This window comes from Glycine max, chromosome 8 (genome assembly GCF_000004515.6).
Source record: "Glycine max cultivar Williams 82 chromosome 8, Glycine_max_v4.0, whole genome shotgun sequence".
NCBI classification, from domain to species: Eukaryota; Viridiplantae; Streptophyta; class Magnoliopsida; order Fabales; family Fabaceae; genus Glycine; species Glycine max.
In genome coordinates this window covers 41,193,773-41,205,858 of record NC_038244.2, presented here as the reverse complement: position 1 = coordinate 41,205,858, position 12,086 = coordinate 41,193,773, and the positions used below count along the sequence as shown (strand labels likewise).

At 34.0% G+C, this 12,086-nt stretch overlaps 1 pseudogene; it reads right to left on the bottom strand.

Annotated features, from left to right (window-relative positions):
* Positions 1-1,153, bottom strand: LOC100807094 (hevamine-A-like; annotated as a pseudogene).
* Between the last annotated feature and the right edge of the window lie 10,933 nt (positions 1,154-12,086).

Sequence of the window (12,086 nt, the reverse complement as noted above, 5' to 3'; positions counted from 1 at the left end):
TTTTAATTGCATGTGAAGAGGTCCTACGAAGTTCAATCTTGACAACGTTTGTTTTATCGTTTACAAATCACTATTGTGCTTGATATTGTATAAGTCCATGTGGATACGACTTAAATACTCATTGATACTTGCACGGTTTGGTCCTGTTGCCAATTTTTGTGAACACTATACCTACGGTCAAAACTTCCAAGTTTTTTTCTAACTATATTTTTGGTCCTCTTGCCAATATTTGTGAACACTATACATACGGTCAGAACTTCCAAGTTATTTCTCACTATATTCACCATGTTAATGCATCACAATATGTCAAAAAAGCTCTATAAATTCTGTATATGCATCTTGTTGTCAGGGATACTTCTGCTCCATTGTTTCCATGCATCTTCAAGGTTGCTAATTTCACCAGAAATGTATTGGCAAGGAGGGCTATTGTAGAATTGGGAACCAAACAAAGTCAAAAAGGCCTGTTGTGAGAGAATTTCCTATCCAAACATCAGGAAATGGGCACTGAGGTGCTATAGTTATGTACACTTTAGGGTTATACCAAGATCACGCGAGTACTGCTTTGGTCCATCTTCAATGTCATGTACAATACCAAAATCAATGCCATCAAGGACAGCAGGGCCAAGAGGACCCAACGACGATGATTGTCCCCCCAAGAAGTTATTCCAAAGGTGAGCAGCTACTTGACATACATCCTGAGTGGAATTATCAGCATTTGAGTAGCTTCCACCACCTCCTACCAAAGAGAGCAATACCTTGATGCCTTTGGCTTGACAATATGTGATGTCTTGAGCTTAAGCAAGTGCATCCATCATTACTATAAGGGTCACAGTGATCAGCAAGAAAAATCATGGGAGTTTGGCCATTTCCAAAGGTTGGCAGGAAGGCTATGAACACACATAATCATAGTTCCCTGTGGCGCAAGCCTCGGCCAGCGTGCCCTCGTTATTCTTCTGCCCCCAATAGATTGCAATTATGCCACCATTAGAATCACTTGCTAGTGGTAAAGAGACTAAGGATAAAAATGTGAGTGTGATTGCTGCTGATTTCAATGCCATTGTGAAGATGGCAATATCTGAGGAATTGTTTTGAGATAGTTAGAGATTTATGCTGCTTCTATGCCAAGCACTGCTGGGGGAGAATGGCTTTTACAAAGTTCATATGTTTCAATGCCTCCAAAATTAACTTTTGAGCTTTGCTCATTAATTAGAGCGTGCCTTGTCAGACATGTTTATAATATTAATAAATTGTGCTAACTTCATGGAAGCAACGTGCATATTTACAAATATCTTGGCAATTCTAACATCTTCTATTTGCTCTTCTTGTTCAGTGCTTTCCAAAATTTCTTCCACTATCGTCCACTTCTAAGAATGATATATTAAAATAGAAGTCAAATGCATGAAGCATGCTGGAAAATTGATATTTTTTTTTATAGACATCAGTGGAGAAGTGATCATACCATTCAGGAATTAGTTAGTTGTTATGTGAGAACTTACTGATATTTATGAACTTGTTTCTTTGATAGTCATCAGTTTTGAACTGACAACAAGGCCAGAACATCATTTCTTGACAACTGACAAGAGTAACACATGTATGAACTCAAACTTATGTTGGAAATTTAATTTTTCACTTCTCAAAAACTGAAGACAAAATAGAAAAAAAGTATCAAAAGCAAATTGTTTTCTAATAAAATCTCTGTCCATAATAAAAGATATGCAGATGTGGCTATTTTGGTCAACCTTTATGTTGGCTGTATCAATAATTTTGCATTCAGATGGTCGAATAATTCCAAAATTAGGGAAAATATTCAACCTTCCTCTCGTAGCCAAAGTCATAATACATTATATTCAATAACTGATAACTCTCTCTCTCTGTTTCCTAGCTGTTTAATCTAGCACAGTGTGCTCGTGAATTCCAATTCTAGTTCCTAGTTCATATGATTATGATTTATGAATTTATGATTGAGGGAAATATGATTTACCTGAACATGTAGTGTACATTTCATAAATAAATTAAAAATGTTTTTTAGTTAAAAATAAATAGTTTTAAGAAAATGGTGAAGTTTTTATAATTAAATAAATAAGGAGAAATAATTTTATTAAAAAAATGGTTTGAAGGAAAATAAAAAGAATATTTGATTTATTCATTTGATAGGAAAGAAAATAGTATTTGTTTATAAAATAATAAATAAAGAAAAATAGAGTAAATAATAGGCTGAGAGTACCCTAGTTATAAATAGAGAGACATGTTAGGTGAGTTTTCAGACCTACTCTTTCTATTCCTCTCAATTTCATTTTTTTCCTTCTCCTCCTCCCAAAATCCTCTATTTTTCTCGCATATATTCCGAACTGTCTCAGTAAAACAATAATCTCAGAATCATTAACTGTTGGATCATCGTGAAATTTGAATATGAGGTTTGGAACTTATTTCCGCATAGATCCACCGTTGCGATTTTTAAGATAATATTTGTGGTGGAAGAAATATCCCTCGCATTGAGTTTTTCCTTTTCCCATAGACACCCAAAACCTATTCGAATAAAACTAAGATTTTAGACTCGTCAACACTTAGATCATTGTGAAATTTGAACACCAGCTTTGGAACCCATTTCAACACATTCTCACCGTTAGGATTTGCGAAATAATATTGTTGCAGAGAGAAATTAGTCTCGCACATTGACAGTAAAATGGAGGCTACAATTTCTTCTCCTTCCATCTAACGCTTGAAAATCCTAACGGAGCAAACAAAGGAAAAACTTGAGAAATCTTAGGGAACTGCTAGAGACACTACTATCATTGTCGAACTACACACTTGAGCCCGCTTAGAGGTAAATGATGAGTTAATCGTAATTGGGATTATAATGAACATGTGTAGGAATCCTTAGGAGATCAATTAAGGTTTATTTTGGGATGTTTATTGTATTGTAATTCTTCATGTATGATTATATGAAATTGTTTAAGTGGTTTTACTCCCTGTTTTGTGAGAAGTATTTTTGCATAATTTGTTTGTGTTCTGGATAAGATTAGCGTGATAAATAGTTATATTGGGATCATGAAATTGTGATTAAAATTTTGTATAAGTGATAAATTGAATATGTGATGAATTGTGAGATAACATGTTGCTTTGAGATTATAATATTGTTATTGAGATTAAGTATACGTGCAAAGTTGAACATGTGTTAATTTGTGAGATACAAGTAGACATGTGATGGTGGATTGTGACATTATGAGATTCTAAATTGTGCACATGAGATTTGGTTGTGAATAAGTATGTGGTTAATACTTGATGTGACAATACTTGTGTTATGAGCTGTGAATTATATAATAATTCAACCAGTGTTTAAATTGAGAAAAATGTTTATGCGCAATGTTAAAGAAAAAATATAGGATTCCTAGTTAGGAACTAGTGTTAAATTATAGTGCAATGTGTTGAACGTGTCCGAAACACGAGTGTGAGGTCGTGTGTATTGTATAATTCATGAGCAATGTCTGTGTGCAAAAATTATTTTAGGGGTTGGACCTAAATCATGAAGGTGAGGCCCTAACGGATTCTTCAGAGTTTAGGCCTTGAGGGTAAATACACTCAGTTTGAGTGCTCCTTTAAGCCTATGTTGATCCCATATGGTTGGAGCATTCTCGCAAAACAGAGTGACCCTGACTACCTTATGATTTTTTACTTAGTGAGAGTGACCTGACATACCCATTGTATGGTGTGTCTTGTTATGTACTCCTAAGCGTCCTAGGGTGATTTTTCACTAACATAATACCACATTACATATAGGCTTGAGTCTTAGTATAATTGTTGCATAACGCTTACTAATTGTTTATTATGAAATTGATGAGTGTTATTACGTCTTAACCCAAGTGTGTGATTCACATGTAATGTGATGGGTGATTGAAAAATGAATTTTAAATTATAAAGTGATGAAGTAACGTGAGTTGTATTAAGTTGAGCTATGTTATAAATTCTTATATAATTTATTTGGATTACGTCTTTGTTTATTTGTATTTTTTTATAAATGTGATAACTCACTCTCTGTGTACTATTTGTGTTTGGGTCCTGTGATGATCTTGAATCTTGTGTTCGTGGGAGTAGATGACTAGGTGGATGATTTTAAAGAATCTCGTATTAGAGGACGTTGTGACACAATGCTCTAATAGTATGTAACATTAGGGATGCGTTTTTATTTTAATTACACGATGTTATTTTATTTTATTTTACCTCACTCATTTAACAAAATTTCTTTTGTAAACTTTGACAATATTGCTCTGAGTCGAATATGTATTTTTATAAGTTTTATTTGACAATATTAAAGTGAATGTGAACATTTTACTCTTTTGAAATGCTTTTATTATATGTTTTTAAAAATTATTAATTAATTCTACATTTTTATTCCTTTTATTATTAGTATATATATATATATGTGTGTGTGTGTGTTTGGGATAGAGGGTGTGACATGTACTACATGAAAGTTTAGCATTTTATTTTGTGTACAATGACCACAATGAGAAAACTTAGCATTCTTATCTTCAAATTTGTTTACTATGTATAAAACTCCAAAATGAGTGCTTTCTGGACTCTGGAGTTAACGGAGTCCAAGGTTTATATGTGCCGAAACCAAATCCTCAATAAATGTCAAACCACAACATTAATTTTTTTTGTATAAATCACAGGTATTTTCTAATGGAGACAAGTCTATTCAAGTCGAATTGGATCATTAAGAGTCACAAATTATTATTCTAATATCGCTTTTTAATTAAAATATATATTATATATACGTTTGCATTTGTAATGTCATAGTCATATGTTCGAATCCGATAGTCAACTTTTCTCAATTTATTTTTGATTTTTTACATAATTGATAATATCTTTTTTATAAATAAAAAAATGGCAGAGTTTGATTACTATGTAACAAATCAAGAAAAGAACCTAATTTTTATTTTTTATTTTTTTCTATGCAATAGAATAAAGTTTGGATATTGATAGAATTTATCTAATTCTTCTTTGTAGTAGAATATTTTAGTGGATTTTGCTTTATTTATAATAAAATATTTTTCTTTTAATTTTAATTTTGATTTATAAGATTTTCCATTAAAAAAGATTTTTAACATGTCCTGCTTTTCCCACACCGGGACCTCCTAATGGACAGTTTGTGGGTGGCACTGTCAACTGGTTAGCACTCCCCAGTTTGAGATTTACTTATCCATGGAAACTGTTGCTATCGATCAGTTAGTAATTTTTTCATATGATATGCGGAGCGAGACATACAGATATTTGTTGATGCCCGATGGTCTTCTCGAAATTCCCAAATATGAGCCTTGAAAGGTTGCCTGTGTCTTTCTTATTTTGCTGTTTGGATAATGAAGGAGTTTGGAGTTGAAAAATCTTGGACTCAGTTGCTGAAGGTAAGTTATGAGCATCTTCAAAGTTATTCCCTTTTGCCTTTGTGGATGTCTGAAAATGAAGATGTCATATTGCTGGAAAGTGTTGGAGGTTACAAATTTGTTCTCTACAATAGGAGAGATAATAGAGTAGACTGGAGTGAAGTTTTCTACGACAAACTTGTGTTGCGTTCCTATGATTATGTCCAAAGCTTGGTTTTGCCATATTGAAATTCATAACATTGTCCCTTAATGTATGGACAACACTGATAGAGTGAATTATTTTGGCGGTTTCTTGGGAAATTGAATTTTTTGCTGTCCTCTCCTCAGCTGTTCGTGTACAGTCCATTCATGTAATTATGTTAATATTTAATTTTGTGATTCAATTTTAAAACTGTGTGATTTTTAAGGGACAACACAAGGACAACTGAATAAGAGACAACAGTAAAGTCAGATCCGTTATAATTAATTTGTTGAATATTATCAGCTATTGCAAATGGTTGAATTTCTATCATTTGAATGAATTTATTTTATTTTAATTTAGCTAGTGCATTCAGAAAGGAAATTGGTTCTCTCACAAAGGTTTTATTTTGGGTTGGCCATCAAAAAGTTTTAAACAAAATGCTGTAAAAAAAAAGTTATTTTAGTTCTTCAGTTAATAGTAGTGTCATTTATTCTGTAATTTACTTGTATATATGGAATACCAGAACTGTGATGGCTTATGTTATTACTATGTTATATATATAACTATATATTTACTTCATTAATAAGCATGTAAACATGCCTTGCAAACAGATGCAACCTTGTGACAATAAGTGATTGCTTCTCGAGGTTACTAACCTCCAAACACAAGCATATGCAAAAATTTCTATATTCATGAGCTAAGGTGGCCTAGCAGTGGAAGAAAACATATTTGGGTATCTACTAATCTTAAATTGAAGACTTTATTAATAAGTGAATTCAGTAATTTATTGCAACAACATATGTTATTTCATTTTTCAACAGCATTGTTAATAAGTGACACCAGAAAAATCACACATCTATATATTAAGAATTTTAGCCTTCAATTTTTCCCTCATCCGGTTCAACCTTCATAGTGGTATAATTAGCCTATCACACTTCGTCGCTCAGTCCGTTGCTTCTTCCCAGCAAGAAAACTCCGTAGCGTTAGTTAGTTATGAATGAAACCTGGCTATGCAAGAGCTTTTATTTATTTTTACAAGCAGAAAATATAATTGGTTAAATTGCAATATGAAATACGAAATAAATTGTTTCTACCTTTTGTTTTAGTTGAATAATTTTTTTAACTCCTTCATTAACACGATGTCTTTCAGTTGCAATCGTACCCTCTGTTCAACAAGTTTAAATACCAAATTATTTCACAAGTGTAACATAAGGATCCTACAAAAGACAACATAATAATTTTTTTGGTACACAAAGTCACCTTGAAATAGTAGCAAACAATACAGTCCAATATAATAAATGGCACCTTGACAACTATCACAACTTTATGTATAACCTTTGCTAAAAATGCTATATAATCATGAGTCCCAGATTTCAGTGCTTTCTGTTTTAAAGGAAAACATTATCTCAGAAGAAAATTGGAGCATGCAAATTATGCCACACAATTTGTTCAAAGATTGATAGTCAAAGCTGTAGGAAAAGACTTGAAGTCAGAAGTACAAAACAGAAAAATATAACACAGATTGGAGGTTTGTTGTGCCGTGAAAAATCACTGCCTTGAAAGCAAAATTCGGCTAGACCTTGATGCAATCTAGTTTGCCGACTGCTCCCCAAGGTTAACACAACGAGCCTACGAACACGTGCACTCGTGGCCTTAGGCTATGGAAATCACAGAACAATTGCCCAGAATTTTTAGAAGTAGATAATAAGAAAAGAATTGAAAATTATTTTCTGCCTGTGCAAACCCGTGCAAGACTATGACAGTCCTCTTTTTAATAGCAAAACCAATGAAAAACGTCTTTCCCTTTTCCTGTCCACAAATCATAATTATTAGCTATACATTTAACAAATTGACCGTTAGAGAATTGCTAATAAAGTGGAGGTTATGCTATTTGGTTTATAGCTAATCAAGAGCATTAAATAAAAGGAAATATTTGTTAAAAGAATAACAATCAAAACTGTTTAAAATCAGTTAGGAAATTTGGGAATAAAGAAAAGGAATATTATATTTCAGATGTGGGACATCACAATGAAACAATTGTGGCTTCAGTTTGCCATTGTCCAACAATCCCCCACCAATGGTAAAGCTGGAGTTAAAAAAAGAGCAATTTCTGGACAAAAGAGAGAGTAACATTTAAGTATCAATATCATAATGATTGAATTGATACATAGTGAAGTAAGGCAACAATTGTGTCTAGGTAGTGAATTACTCTTGAACTACCAAGTTTTCAAATGAGACCTTTACAACACATGTATTTCTCTAATATTTGTGATTTCCGCGATATTACAAACCAGCGCTTTTAATGGCCATACGCACACCTTGGATACTAATGAGAGCTCTAGAAAGAAAGCCTAATTCTTTCATAGAAGGCGGCCCACCTTCACTCTCACGAAGTTGAATCCATCAAGTGCGTCTCAAAAGCACCACCAAAGAGGCTATGGATTCATTAAGAGCAAAGAATTCTCATCTTTCAAAATAACAAGCGGTGAGTCCATCAAGTCCAATTCATATGGACCACCTAATAATTAAGGCTATGCACTCATTAAGAACTGAAAGTTCAACCTATCCACAATGTATTACCACATGTCATGGAGATGAGAAATGTAATACAATAGAGTAATCATATGGTTTCGTTTGACCATTGATGGTATCCACCATACTTTCCTCAACACAAAGGCTTAAGCCCCATCCCCCTCGACGATTCAAGTACAACTTTCTTTGTTAGACCTTTAGTGAACGGATCTGCCAAGTTGTTCTCTGATCTAACAAATTGTAATGAGATCACACCATTTTTTTAACAATTCTCTGACTGAACTGTGTCTCCTTTTTCCATTATAAACACTGTTCTTAGCAATTCCAATAGCTGCTTTAGAGTCACAATGAAGAGAAACTGGTATAGACAGTTTCCCCCACAATGGCACATCTGCCAACAAGTTTCTCAACCATTCAGCTTCTTGACCTGCTAAATCAAGAGCAATAAATTCTGATTCCATAGTTGAACGTGCTATACAAGTTTGCTTGGAAGACTTCCATGATATGGCACCTCCACCTAAAGTAAAAACATATCCACTAGTGGAACTTACTTCATCATTATCAGTAACCCAATTTGCATCACAAAATCCTTCTAACACAGCAGGAAATTTATAAAAATGCAAACACCAATCCATAGTACCTTTAAGATACCTGAGTAAGCGACGAAGTGCAGTCCAATGTTCATTACCTGGATTGTGAGTATATCTGCTTAGTCTACTCACAGCATATGCTATGTCAGGTCTAGTACAATTCATGAGAAACATAACACTCCCTATGATTTTAGCATATTCAGTTTGTGAAACACTAGAACCATTGTTTTTCTTAAGATGTATGCTAGGATCATAGGGAGTTCTCACAGGTAATTCATCATAACAGTTAAATTTTTTAAGTATCTTTTCAATATAATGTGACTGACACAAGGAAAAACCATTATCACTTTTTCTCATTTTAACTCCAAGAATCACATCAGCTTCTCCTAGATCTTTCATATCAAAATGAGAAGATAAGAATAATTTGGTCTTTTCCACTACAGTCACATTAGTACCGAAAATTAACATGTCATCAACATATAAACATATTATCACACATTCTTGTCCAAACAATTTAGAGTAAACACAAGTGTCAGATGAATTCACAATATAACCATCACTTACCAAAGTTTGGTCAAATTTTTCATACCATTGTTTGGGAGCCTGTTTAAGGCCATATAATGATTTTCTCAACTTACACACTTTGTTCTCTTGACCTTGAATCACATAACCCTTAGGTTGTTCCACATAAATTTCCTCTCTCAAGTCACCATTAAGAAAAGCTGTCTTTACATCCATTTGATGCACTATAAGTCCATGAATAGCAGCTAAAGCAACAAGAGAACGAATTGTGGAAATTTATCAATGGTTCCATCAGTTCTTAATTTCTTTCTAAAAATCCATTTGCATCTAATTGGTTTACTTCCCTTAGGTAAGTCAACTAAATCTCAAGTATGATTAGACATGATAGAATCTAATTCACTATTAACTGCCTTTTTCCAAAAAGTTGGCATCAATGGAAGTTACAGCCTCATTATAAGTTTTAGGATCTTCCTCAATGAGAAAAGTAGATACAAAAACATCATTTATTTTATCGACATCATTGTTTTCAACCACGAAGGCAGTAACAAAATCTGGTCCAAAACTACTTTCTATTCTCTTCCTTTTACTTCTTCTAGGTTCATTAACTTGTTCATTTGTTACAGAGGAAGAAGTACGCAAATGTAAAGGCACTGAAGTAGTATTACAAGAAGAAATCAATTCATTAACATGTTTTGTTAAAGGAAATTCTTGTTCAAAAAATTCTGCATTTCTAGATTCACAAATAGAATTATCATTCAAACGCAAGAACCTATAAGCAGCACTATTTTGAGCATATCCAATAAACACACAATCAAAAGTTTTGGTACCTACATTAGTCCTCTTGAAATCTGGTAGAGCTACCTTAGCAAGACATCCCCATACTTTTAAAAAAAATTAAATTTGGCGCAAATCCTTTCCATAATTCATAGGGAGTTTTATCTAGTCGTTTATGGGGAACTTTATTTAGTATATAACAGGCCGACAAAATGGCTTCCCCCCACATTTGGGTAGACATACCAGAACTTAATAACATAGCGTTCATCATTTATAGTTATTACTACTTTGTCAGCTTCAAAAACCAATTTTAATCCAGCTCTATTTAGACAACTACCAGAAATTAGGTTCCTACGCAGAGAGGGAACATACAAAACATCACTCAAAGATAATGTTTTTCCAGAAGTAAGTTTAAGGAGAATCTTTCATTTACCAAGCACTCCAGCTGTAGCTGAATTTCCCATGAAAACACATTCTCCGTCATCAGCATCCTCAATCTGGTGAAAAAGCTCTTTGTTGGCGCATAAGTGTTTAGAAGCACCGGTATCTAGAATCCAGTCCACCTTGTTGTCGACCATGTTTGCCTCCACTACCACAGCAGCTATCAATTTTCTTTTCCTTTTGACTTGTATTGATCAGCAAACTCAACAACATTAGCATTAACTGAATTTACAGAATGTAAAACATGCTTATCTTTAAGTCGGTTGGCCTCCTCTGTCTTCATATGATTTATTAATTCTTGAAGTGACAAGTCCCTCTTCTTGTGTTTCAGTTGGTTGCGATAGTCACTCCACGAAGGTGGAAATTTTTCTAGAAGCACATTAGCCTGCAATATCTCACACATCTTCATTCCTTCATTTAGTATATCACCAACTATATTCTCATACTCATGAATCTGCTCCATGATTGGTTTGTCATCCATCATTTGGAAACGCAGCCAATTTCCTACCACATATTTCTTTCTTCCAGCATCGTCATCGCCGTAACGTTTCAGCAGAGTGTCCCATATTGTTTTCGCAGACTTTTGATTAATGAAAAGATCAAACAGATTATCTGCCATATGAGTTAGCAGATGACCTCTAGCAGTTTTGTTGTCCTTTTCATATTTCTTCTTTGCTTCTTCGTCAGCTTTCTTGGTTTCTGCAGGAAGCGGTGTGACGACAGGGGTAGCAGGAGTTTCAGGAGTAGATGATTCAGAAGCGTTGACATCAGCGGGAGGATCTTCAAATAGCACATAATCAACCTCTAAGGCTTCAAACAAAATCAACAATTTTTGAGACCATCTCCTATAATTTGAGCCGTCTAGAGGTTCTATTTTCGACATATCCGGAATGATTTTTGACAGACTTCCAGCCATTTCTGTTTAGTACTTGATGCAAGGAAAAAATAATTTTGCTTTCAAATTGTAGGAAAAGACTTGAAGTCAGAAGTACAAAACAGAAAAATATAACACAGATTGGAGGTTTGTTGTGCCGTGAAAAATCACTGCCTTGAAAGCAAAATTCGGCTAGACCTTGATGCAATCTAGTTTGCCGACTGCTCCCCAAGGTTAACACAACGAGCCTACGAACACGTGCACTCGTGGCCTTAGGCTATGGAAATCACAGAACAATTGCCCAGAATTTTTAGAAGTAGATAATAAGAAAAGAATTGAAAATTATTTTCTGCCTGTGCAAACCCGTGCAAGACTATGACAGTCCTCTTTTTAATAGCAAAACCAATGAAAAGCGTCTTTCCCTTTTCCTGTCCACAAATCATAATTATTAGCTACACATTTAACAAATTGGCCGTTAGAGAATTGCTAATAAAGTGGAGGTTATGCTATTTGGTTTATAGCTAATCAAGAGCTTTAAATAAAAGGAAATATTTGTTAAAAGAATAACAATCAAAACTGTTTAAAATCAGTTAGGAAATTTGGGAATAAAGAAAAGGAATATTATATTTTAGATGTGGGACATCACAATGAAACAATTGTGACTTCAGTTTGCCATTGTCCAACAAAAGCTGGTGGAGGAGCAGACCGATGAACGTACCTGTAGGAGGATATCTGATTGTATACTTTCCTAGCATCTTTTGATGCTTCTAGATCTTGAGTACATGGCAATT